The sequence below is a fragment of the Corvus brachyrhynchos genome, unplaced genomic scaffold, assembly GCF_000691975.1.
Source record: "Corvus brachyrhynchos isolate BGI_N302 unplaced genomic scaffold, ASM69197v1 scaffold84, whole genome shotgun sequence".
In the NCBI taxonomy this organism is placed as follows: Eukaryota; Metazoa; Chordata; class Aves; order Passeriformes; family Corvidae; genus Corvus; species Corvus brachyrhynchos.
This window is the reverse complement of record NW_008237434.1, coordinates 1,338,409-1,347,916: the sequence shown is the minus strand read 5'-3', so window position 1 is coordinate 1,347,916 and position 9,508 is coordinate 1,338,409. Positions and strand designations below refer to the sequence as shown.

The following is a 9,508-nucleotide window of genomic DNA, read 5'->3' as shown; positions in this document are numbered from 1 at the left end:
TAGAACTGAGAGCTATGAAGTTTTACCTCCACACATCCATACTTGGGGTAGAAAAGGACAGAGAAGGACATGTGCAGCACTGAAAAATTTAAATTAAATCTTAAAACTCTCATAGATCAAGAACCTTTCTACACCCAATTTAAGACTTAGTTTTTGATTATGTTTTTAAAGCCTCCAATGAAAAAGTGTCAAGAACATTCACAAGCAGTGTTTTTCAATATTTCCAACAGTTAGAGAGCTTACCCTTTTTATCTAACCCTGACTGCCTTTGCACCAGGTCTCACTGGATTTTTTTTTTCACCCCCTAAAAGAGAGGTCCACACAAGAATTCCCCCAGGAACAATTTTGCGAGAAGGAAGCAAGAGCTTCACAGAATTGAAATGCAATCCATTTTCTCCCTTCTGGAACACACAAACCTACACATTTCAGTTGTGATTTCTATGTTACTATTTCTATTCATAGTACTTTCTCTATTCATACCCATGAAATCATTTCCCAACTTTCTCCACCTATATGAGGACAAACATGCAAATTAACATATCCCTGTTAATACATCCCAGAAAGTTTTTAACTTTTACAATAGGAGAAATTTCATCAATTTACCAAAACAACAGCAGTAACACTGAGTTGACATGAATAACTTTCTGAACATACCTTGATTTTGATCTTGACCTAGAGTGCGATTCAGAATGTTTGGAAGCCCTCGATGGACTGCGAGATCCTGACCTGCTCTCTGATTTTACACGAGCAGGACTCCCAGCTGGAGATTTTGACTGGGAGCGAGACTCCTAACAAAAAAGACAGTATTAAAAATGGTATTGGTTGTGTAAATGCCTAACTCCTAACATTTAAAGTACAGTAATTCTATTATATTGATTGCTCCTGAAAAACAAATGGTTAGGCAATACCCTCCAAAACAAATTTCATTTTGCTAACCCACTGTTAATATTGTATGCTTGCCTCAAATAGTTCCCTGCTTGAACCAGATCACCAATTCTCTATTAACTAAGTAATCATGCAAATTCATCTACAACTTGATCATACAGACACTGGAACATAAACCATACATTTACTTAACCTAGGACCCATTCATTCTTCCAGATTCTTTTAATTCTACTTCACTCTTGCTTTCTACTTTTCTTCATTCTTCATTGAGTTTTTCATTTTTCATACTTCGTGTATTCTTCCCCAATTCAAACAATTCATTATAGCCTTAAAAAAATATTCAAGTGCTTCTATCTGACCAATCTTCTGTTCAATTTTTTCCCCCATTCAATTTTAATTTTCTGATCTTTAATACTTTTCATTAGCCTTCTTTTATCTTGATTTATCTTCCACATTCTTGGAAAAAACTCTTCAATTTCTTCACGAACATTAACCTTAATGGAAAAAGAACATTTAGTATATTTAAGCACGTGGGGATTATAAAACTCTGCTGGAGTTCAGATGTTATCTACCAAATTGAAAAGCCAGCAGGTAAAGTGCAAGAAACTATTTTATAAAACAACTTTTTAAAAAAATATCTTTAAAACTGTATAAGTGTCTATGTTCTAGCAATAAGCTTACTGAGTTCTCAGTGTTTTACTGTATTTGCAAAGCTACCCTCCTCCCCTCTGAGATTTTTTTGGTAAGATACATAGATACACTAAAAACTAATTAGCACAAATATATTGAAGTATTGATATCAGAGATTCCCCCCCCCAAAATATTAACTATGTGCTTCTCAGTATTGAATATCCCAAATTTTACTCCTAGATTACTAAGACACTCTCAATTCAACAGAATAGCCAAAGATTTCCAGTCGAAACCTATCTATGCACATACTTACTCACATAATACATGCACATACATTTAAGCAACATAAATTATTATTCTTCCTACTTTTTCTTCCTCATTGTTACCCTGTTTTCCTTATATAATCCATCTAAACTAAGATGTAGAATAGTATAGTTAAAGCAGTCCAATAAAAGTAAAAACAGGAGGGGTTTTTTTCTTGCATGGTAAGGCACACAAGAGAAAAACTAGGAAAACAAGCAAACAAAGAGCAGGTTAGGATTTCCTCACATTTTATAGTGTACAGCATTTCTAGGGAGCTTAGCTATAAAACCCCCTACAGAATAGTATGCTATATACATCTGTAACTTCACAAAATACTTAATGAAAAAATGCATAGCAAGTTCCCCTCCCAAAGGTGTTACATTTCATGTTTATTTGCATGATTTCTCCTCCTGACTGTCCTCACTATTTTTTTCTCAATTTCTTTCTTACTCTACCTATGTCCAGATTTGCACTTTCTTTTGCAGTTAAAATTCTTCACTACTTTGGGCTGGAGTCCTTTTCAGAGGATGCTGTCCTCATATTTCAAGACAGTAAATTCACCAGAAATGGAACCTAAGAGGCTCATTACTAACAACTATTACAGCCACACTACCACTCCCCTTTACCTCAATAAAAAGGACAAAGGGCACATGGAGAATGTCACCTATTAGGATGACAGGCCTGCCAACTTTAACAATGACGGCCAAATTCAATGCTTGGCGGTGACAGGTGGACCATGTAATCAGGTCTACATAACAGGTTACCCTTACGAAGATGGCTGTGTGCTGAGCTAACTACGTGACTTCACTGAAATAAATTATGTGCCTTTAAATATTATCAAATTTGATTTGGTGTTTTGACATTTGAAATCCACTGTTTGCAATAAAGAAAAATTTCTCTTAGAACCCCTAACATGATTTTTTTATCACCTCGCCTCTTTGTGCTCTTCAATGTTTGATAGCCTCCTAAATTCTTCCCTTTATAACTCATCCTTTGCAACAATTGCCAATTTCTCTCCCTAGTAAAAACAGTCAGTAATAAAGAAAAACATTCAAAGTGACATCAGATTTAGAAAACACCCTTCAATAAAAAGACAAAGAATTCACCCTTCTCAGACACTCCTTTTACATAAGGATACTGCACTGTCCATACTTTTTACATTTGAAAGATCAATTCTTGAACAAGAACTCTGGAAACTTGAACAAAGGCAACCCCCCATCCTCTCCCACCCCCCGCCCTGGTCCTGCACAATCTAGAAGTGTTGATAGGGGCCAAAAACACCACGGACCCAACTGCTCCCATACGATGTAGAAGTCAGCTTAGTGTCCTTAGCTATTCAACTGAAGCATCTTATGATACCACTCACAGAGCCTTTAACAATATCAGCTATGACAGCAAAGCTGTATTAAGTTGACAGAAGCAAATATTACATAATTTCATATAGGTTAAGTCCTTTGGGAAGTATGTTTAAGACCTTTAAGAAATGCATTCACTAATATAAAACTTGAAAACTGGAGTGACAGAAAGGACAGTGTAAATTCTTAGAGATTTCAAACTTCCTTAACCAAGTAACTGTAGATGTAAACTGCAGCTGAAGAGAGATTACCTGATAACAGTCGAACACTGTCATTGGCAAGCAATTACATCTCATCTTCTGATGCAACACAGTTCACCTAGTTATAACTCTTACAATGCTTCAAAAGGAGACTAAGGGAATCACAATAACCTGCAAAAGTTTAAGGATTGAAGGATGATGCTGAGAAAGTACCTAGTAATACTTATATCAGCAAGACTATAGGCAGGGATTAAGGGATTCATAGCTTCAAGGAGTCACAAAGGGAGATCTTAAAGAATTTTTCTCCTCTACTTCCTACTATAATTAAACAATTAGCAAGCTGTATATTAGTCTATATCACAGACCAACCCAACTGTTCTTCATAAACTATTTATATCCATTCTGCAATACATACGACAAAAGTATTCAACATTCTTAGTATGTCATCCTTAACATAAGAAAACAGACAACTCTATTATCCCAATGCACTAAAATCTCTCAATTCTGTACCAGTCTGATCTTAGCTCCATTCTTACCACAGAATTACTAAACACTGTGTAGGAGAGAAAAGAACAAAATTGCACCTTGGCTCCTCAGCACTTTCCTATCTTTCTGTTCTAAAGATCCTCAGTCATTTAAGGGCCACAGATGAGACTCATCTTAAGCTCAGCTTCTCATCCCACCACCTTCCTACAAAACAGTACCTATCTTAATGCCTTCGGCTTTACTATGCAGCTATCCAGTCACTACTTTCACCCTTACAAACTTGTAGGCAGGGAATTCCCTATCCCCATGTTAAACTACCTCGATTTGCTGTCACTAGAGCCTGCAGGAAAAGAAACAGAGCTTTGTAAGATTCTTCAGATCAGACTCCCCTTTCAAAACAAATCCTGTATCTGCCAATAATAACACTTTTCCCAGGAAACACCTCTCCCCAAAACACCAACCCCACCCCTCACCTAAACAAAAAATATTACTCCCCCCCATAATTACAAAAACCCCAACTCAATTGTAACAGTGTGCTTCTTCAGAGGAAGATGTAGAGGCTTCCTCAAGTACACACCAGGAAATGGGACTAATGATTCACCAAGAATTGAAAGCTGGAGCCAAAATCATAGACAAACACAAAATCTAAGGTTTGCAGCCTCAGTTACTGACTCTCTGGATAAAATGCACAGCTAGAAGCACTTAAAGAGAGCACTGAGAAGTATTTTTAATCCTTGTTACCTTTTTTCTTCCCAGGAAGAATAACAAACCAAAGTGATATGGAAAGGATCTCTCCTCCCCCATTATTCCATGATCCCACACACCCAGTCACTGAACAACTATCAACAACTTTAGATGATCCATCTGAGCAAGGCATCAGTCAGTCCATGTATTTCATTCATACTGGTAAAACTGTTTAACCGATCCAAGTTCTATCTATCACTTAAATTCCTTGCATCTTTCAAAATAAATTCTACTTTCCAATATAATTATTATTTTAAAAGCATTAAAAACACTTTTATGCAGAGGAGAATTGCAGAAGTCTTGAAGAAGTATTCTTTCCATTTTCCACCCATCAAGAGAAGGTATGATGAAGGACATGGGGAGGAACCACAACAAAACAAAACAAACAGACCAACCAACCAAAACCCCCATCAAACCAACCAAACAAAACAACCCCGTTCTTTCACGCTACTCTTCTCTCCTGAACGTGTCATGCCTTACCTCAACTCCCACCTTACAATTTCAAAGTATGACTGAAAGGCTAACAAAATTTAGAGCAAGATGCTAACTAAAAATAATGATGTAAGTTTAAATTAAGCTTTCTACAGCAAAGCATGGGAAATGGGAAAAAAAAAAATCATTAAATCACACAGAAATTTCAGGTGAAATTCATTTGACCTGGGGTGAAAAAAAGGACAGGACAAGTAGTCTAGCAATACCATTTCCAAAAATCCTGTTAAAAACTCCTACCCAAACTAAAAAAATAAGTGAAGTCAAACTCTATTAAAAGGGGACAGAAAAATGTAAGCAGTCAAAAAAGAAACATGAATTTAGCAGCAGCCCACATTCACTGGATAGAACTGTTAAGCTACTGACATCTCACTTATAAGGACAAGATTACATTTTGACAGGAACCTACCAACTTTCCTTGAAATTCACAAGAGAAGTTAAATCCTTTCTGCTTCATACTATTATCTGTCACTATACTAAAAACGAATCCCTTAATTAGCTACTCTTCTATAAATATTACAATAGTACACATAATAAGCTTCTGTATAAAAAGCATCTCGGAAGTTGCTACCTTGAAGACATGGATATTTTAAAAGTTACTAACATAAGCAAACTTAAGTATTTCTCAATGATCCCACTTATGAAAAGAAAGAAAAAAGAAGAGGCTTCAGCAATAAACTTTTTGAAATTACAAGTTAATCTTCTCACTGAGTCTTGAAAATACACCTCTTCAGGGAGGGTTCTGTAGTCACTCCATTACCACACATGGAAGACAGTAAAAAGAATTTGTGTTCAAAAGGAGCAGTCTTCCCAGCTGACAAGATCCAGAACAATCCAGAAGTTATTAAGCTTGATTAAAAACAACAAAAAATAAAAATTGGACTTCCAGAAAAACTCTTGTTTCCCACACTGGTCATTAGACACTGCAAGGTGATCACCACACTCCCCAAACAAATGCAGAACCCCTGAGCATTAGCACTCCGTTGTGCCTGTGTTTCAAAAGGTATGGGAAGCAACATGCCTTCCTTTCCACAGAGGTGGCAGACTGCCACCGCAGGAGATGGAATACAATAGCTGGGCAAGCCCGACCCCGACATCGTTGGTTTTTTTTTCCCCCCAAGAAATCATCTCAAAGTTGATTAGTTAGGTAATTCCATAAGTATTTAAGTATTTAAATCCAAACTTCATGAAGCAAATATAAGGCACTTTCACAGCTAAACTGACCCAAAAGCCACTTGCATACCTGTGAAACACGGACACTTCCTTCAACAAGATGGGCCACAAGCAAAAACATGTATTTCTTGAAGTATTTTTTACATTATACTATTTATCTCACTGTAAGATCCTGCACAGAGCAGGAGAAGGCAGCTCATTAGAAAGAAGACAATCAATATAGAGCTAAAAAATGGAATTTTACCTTTGTTCTGATAAAATGTTTTACCCACTTAGATGAACAGCACATTAATACCAGTAAAAAACTACTAAACTTTTAAGATTGCAGAAATCAAATGTTACCAGAAGCTCAAAAAAACCCCCAGCAACCCAATCAAAGTTTCAAGCCGCGCTACTGAAGTGCAGGTTTATTCAGACTCCCTCTTATTCATTGCTCTGGGAAGCATCTAAAGTTGCACCACAGACTGAACACTAAATAAACAACAGCCTATTAAAAATAACAAAAAATATGAAAGGAAGCAAAAGTTGCCTGTCATGTGACAGAATTTGTCTAATCTGCTCATAAGAAGCACTCAATGGTGATAGATTACTTTGATGTTTCCAAAACCAAGTCACTGGATAAGAAGCACAACTTAAAATCTCTTTTTCTTCTTAATGTCCATAAACTCAGCTCTACCACATCCACTATATATCTAATTCTTCTGTCAGTTTCTTTCCATTAAATTACAATGGGGGGGTGGGGGGGCGCTCTCTTCGGTTCAATCAGCCACATTCTTAATAGAGAACTTATTAAAGGTGAAACAAAATGACACAAAAACAGAGCAGATGTTGATTAGTCTGAGCATATTTGATTAATATTTGCTTTAAAAAAAAAGGTCAATAAAGGAGTGAGCTCGAGAAGGAAAAGATCTACAATGATTTTACCCAATACTTTAGAAACGGAAGTTTTAAAAGAGTGCAAACTAAGCAATTTCATTGGAAAGTTATTTCCATAATTACTCTCAATTTCCTGTTCAGATTAGTTAATATGATTTTAAAGTCATAAATTAGAGACAAAGCATGTAAGTGGGCAGTATCTCACTGATGATAAAATTAGCTTCTAAAATAATTCTGATCATACTCAACTTTCACCGAAGTGCTTTTGGAACAATATGCATCTACATAGAAAAAATATAAAAGACCCTAAACTAAACTTAAAACTCCCTTACTCCTTTGGAATTTAGTTTTTAAAAGCACATCACACTAATTAGCACTTAAACTGACAGGGGGTGGAAGAATTGAAAGGGTACTCAGAACTGCTATCTGTGCCAATTTCCAGGAAAACAGGTTCTTTACAAACTTTCTTCCAGTTTCTGCAGTTCTTTCTCCCAGTGAAAACTTTTGCTCTTGGTGCCCTGTGCCTGGATGTAGCAAACTGAAACACCAGGACAATCAGCGCCTGACAGAGTCCTATCCAATTGGAAACAGCAGACTAAACACTACAGCCTCAGAGTTACATGGGCTTCATTTTATGCCTCTTGAGCACTTTCAACTGAAATGAAACATACAACATTAACCTAAAATACAATTTCTTATTGCAGGTATTCGACTACCATCACAACAAAGCAGTATTACTGAAAAAGAAAAATAAAAATGCTTACAAACAAATGCTCTTCAGTAGAACCGAAAAACTAGAAATCAATCAAGTGTCTGCCATTATGCTCAGTTCTGCCACACCAATTTAGAAATGTCAGTGTAGGGAGCAAAAACAAAAGTTTTCCAAATGAAGACTTAACACAGCCAGCAGTTCTTTCCAACAGGTAAATTTTCCATCACCAAAAAAAAAAAGAAGAAAAAAAGAAAAAAAAAGGAACAACTGATAAGCAGAAGTCACAGAAACTGCTACTGTAGGACTTTTCGGACTTCACGTACTCTCGAAACATTTTACTTCTACATTTGGCAGGAGGCAGTGTGCAGAAATACTGGAATTACAGAGCTGTAACAGCTTTGTAACATGAACAACAGATCCATCAAGGAACCCAAGACCAAATTCTGACAATTAACCTAACATCATTTCTTTCCTAACAATAACCCACTGTGGAAATACAGAAAAGAAAATCATCCTTCAAGATATAAATCTGGACTGTAAAATGGGAGACTGACGTCATCTTAAAAAAAACCCAAGCCTACCAAGCATACTCACTGCTCAAGTTTTTGAAACTTAGTTGTTTCCCTTTCAAAGATCTGTTTATTTACCCCAATATTGTTTAGCTACACAGCCACCTTTTGTCCAAGCAACCAACACAACAGGTTTTGTTTACCTCATGCGAGGAAGCAGCAGCAGTTATTGCATAGCTAGGTAAAGAACTTGCAGCCTATGCAATTTTTTTTATCACCACAAAAATGGCAACAATAGTCATGTAAAAGTAATTTTTGGAACACAATGCCATTCTTCTAAAATTTTATTGCTGGTTTCCCCAGAAAGTAACTGTATAAGTAACTGCAAGGCTGCTGTCACTGGTTCATCAGAAAGAGTCACCAAGAAGATGCTCAGGTGTTCCTCTACAGAATCTCTTAAAAGAACGAACAAAAAAAAAACAAAAACAAAAACAAAAACAAACAAACAAACAAAAACCCAAAAAACAAAACAAAACAAAAAAAAAACAAAACAAAAAAAACAAAACAAAAAAAAAACCCACAAACCTCCGCAAAATCAAAAAAGAAAGTAAATTGAGATGGAGGAGCACACAGTTCGTTCCTGTTTCAAGCAGCTTCTAATTCCTGCTTGCCCTGATCATCACTAAGAAAAACAAAAACAAAACCACAGAAACACTGAAAATAGAAGGGACCTGTCACATGTGTACATGAAAACCCTCAACCATCAGAGGGAAGACACAGGCCTAACGAGGTTACAAAGCCACAGCAGCTCGTTCGAAGCCTTCAGCTGCACCGATGAGTTTCAACGGTTTAAAAACGACGGCCGGACCTCCCCAGCGGCCGGAGGAGGCCCGGCCCGAGGCAGCTCCTGAGCCGGGAGAGACCGCGCACCTCGCACAAAAGAACGTGGGGTCCCTCCTCTTTCGGGCGGGAGGAGGCCTCGGAGGCCCGGCCGCGGCCGGGGGGGCGAGAACGGGCAGGACAGCGACCCCCGGGCCCGGCGGGCAACAAGGCGGCTCGGGACAGCGGTAAGAACACAGAGCAGCGGGGAAGAACGCCGGGGGCTATAGAAGCGCCGTTTGCACAGGATCAGCCTGCGCTGGCTGG

General features: G+C 37.6%; 1 protein-coding gene across 4 annotated transcripts in view; it reads right to left on the bottom strand.

The window, feature by feature from the left end:
* Positions 1–6,987, bottom strand: part of TRA2A (transformer 2 alpha homolog) — a 22,504-nt gene extending 15,517 nt beyond the window's left edge. Inside the window, exons 1-2 of one of the 4 annotated variants that reach the window (XM_017731184.1) lie at positions 1,068–4,331; positions 655–788 (exon numbers count right to left, since the gene is read on the bottom strand). The gene's annotated coding sequence lies outside the window, so the exon portion shown is untranslated. Of the gene's footprint in view, positions 1–654 lie in introns of all 4 variants that reach the window. The other 3 variants (XM_017731186.1, XM_017731185.1, XM_008631336.2) reach the window with 3 other exon arrangements.
* Between the last annotated feature and the right edge of the window lie 2,521 nt (positions 6,988–9,508).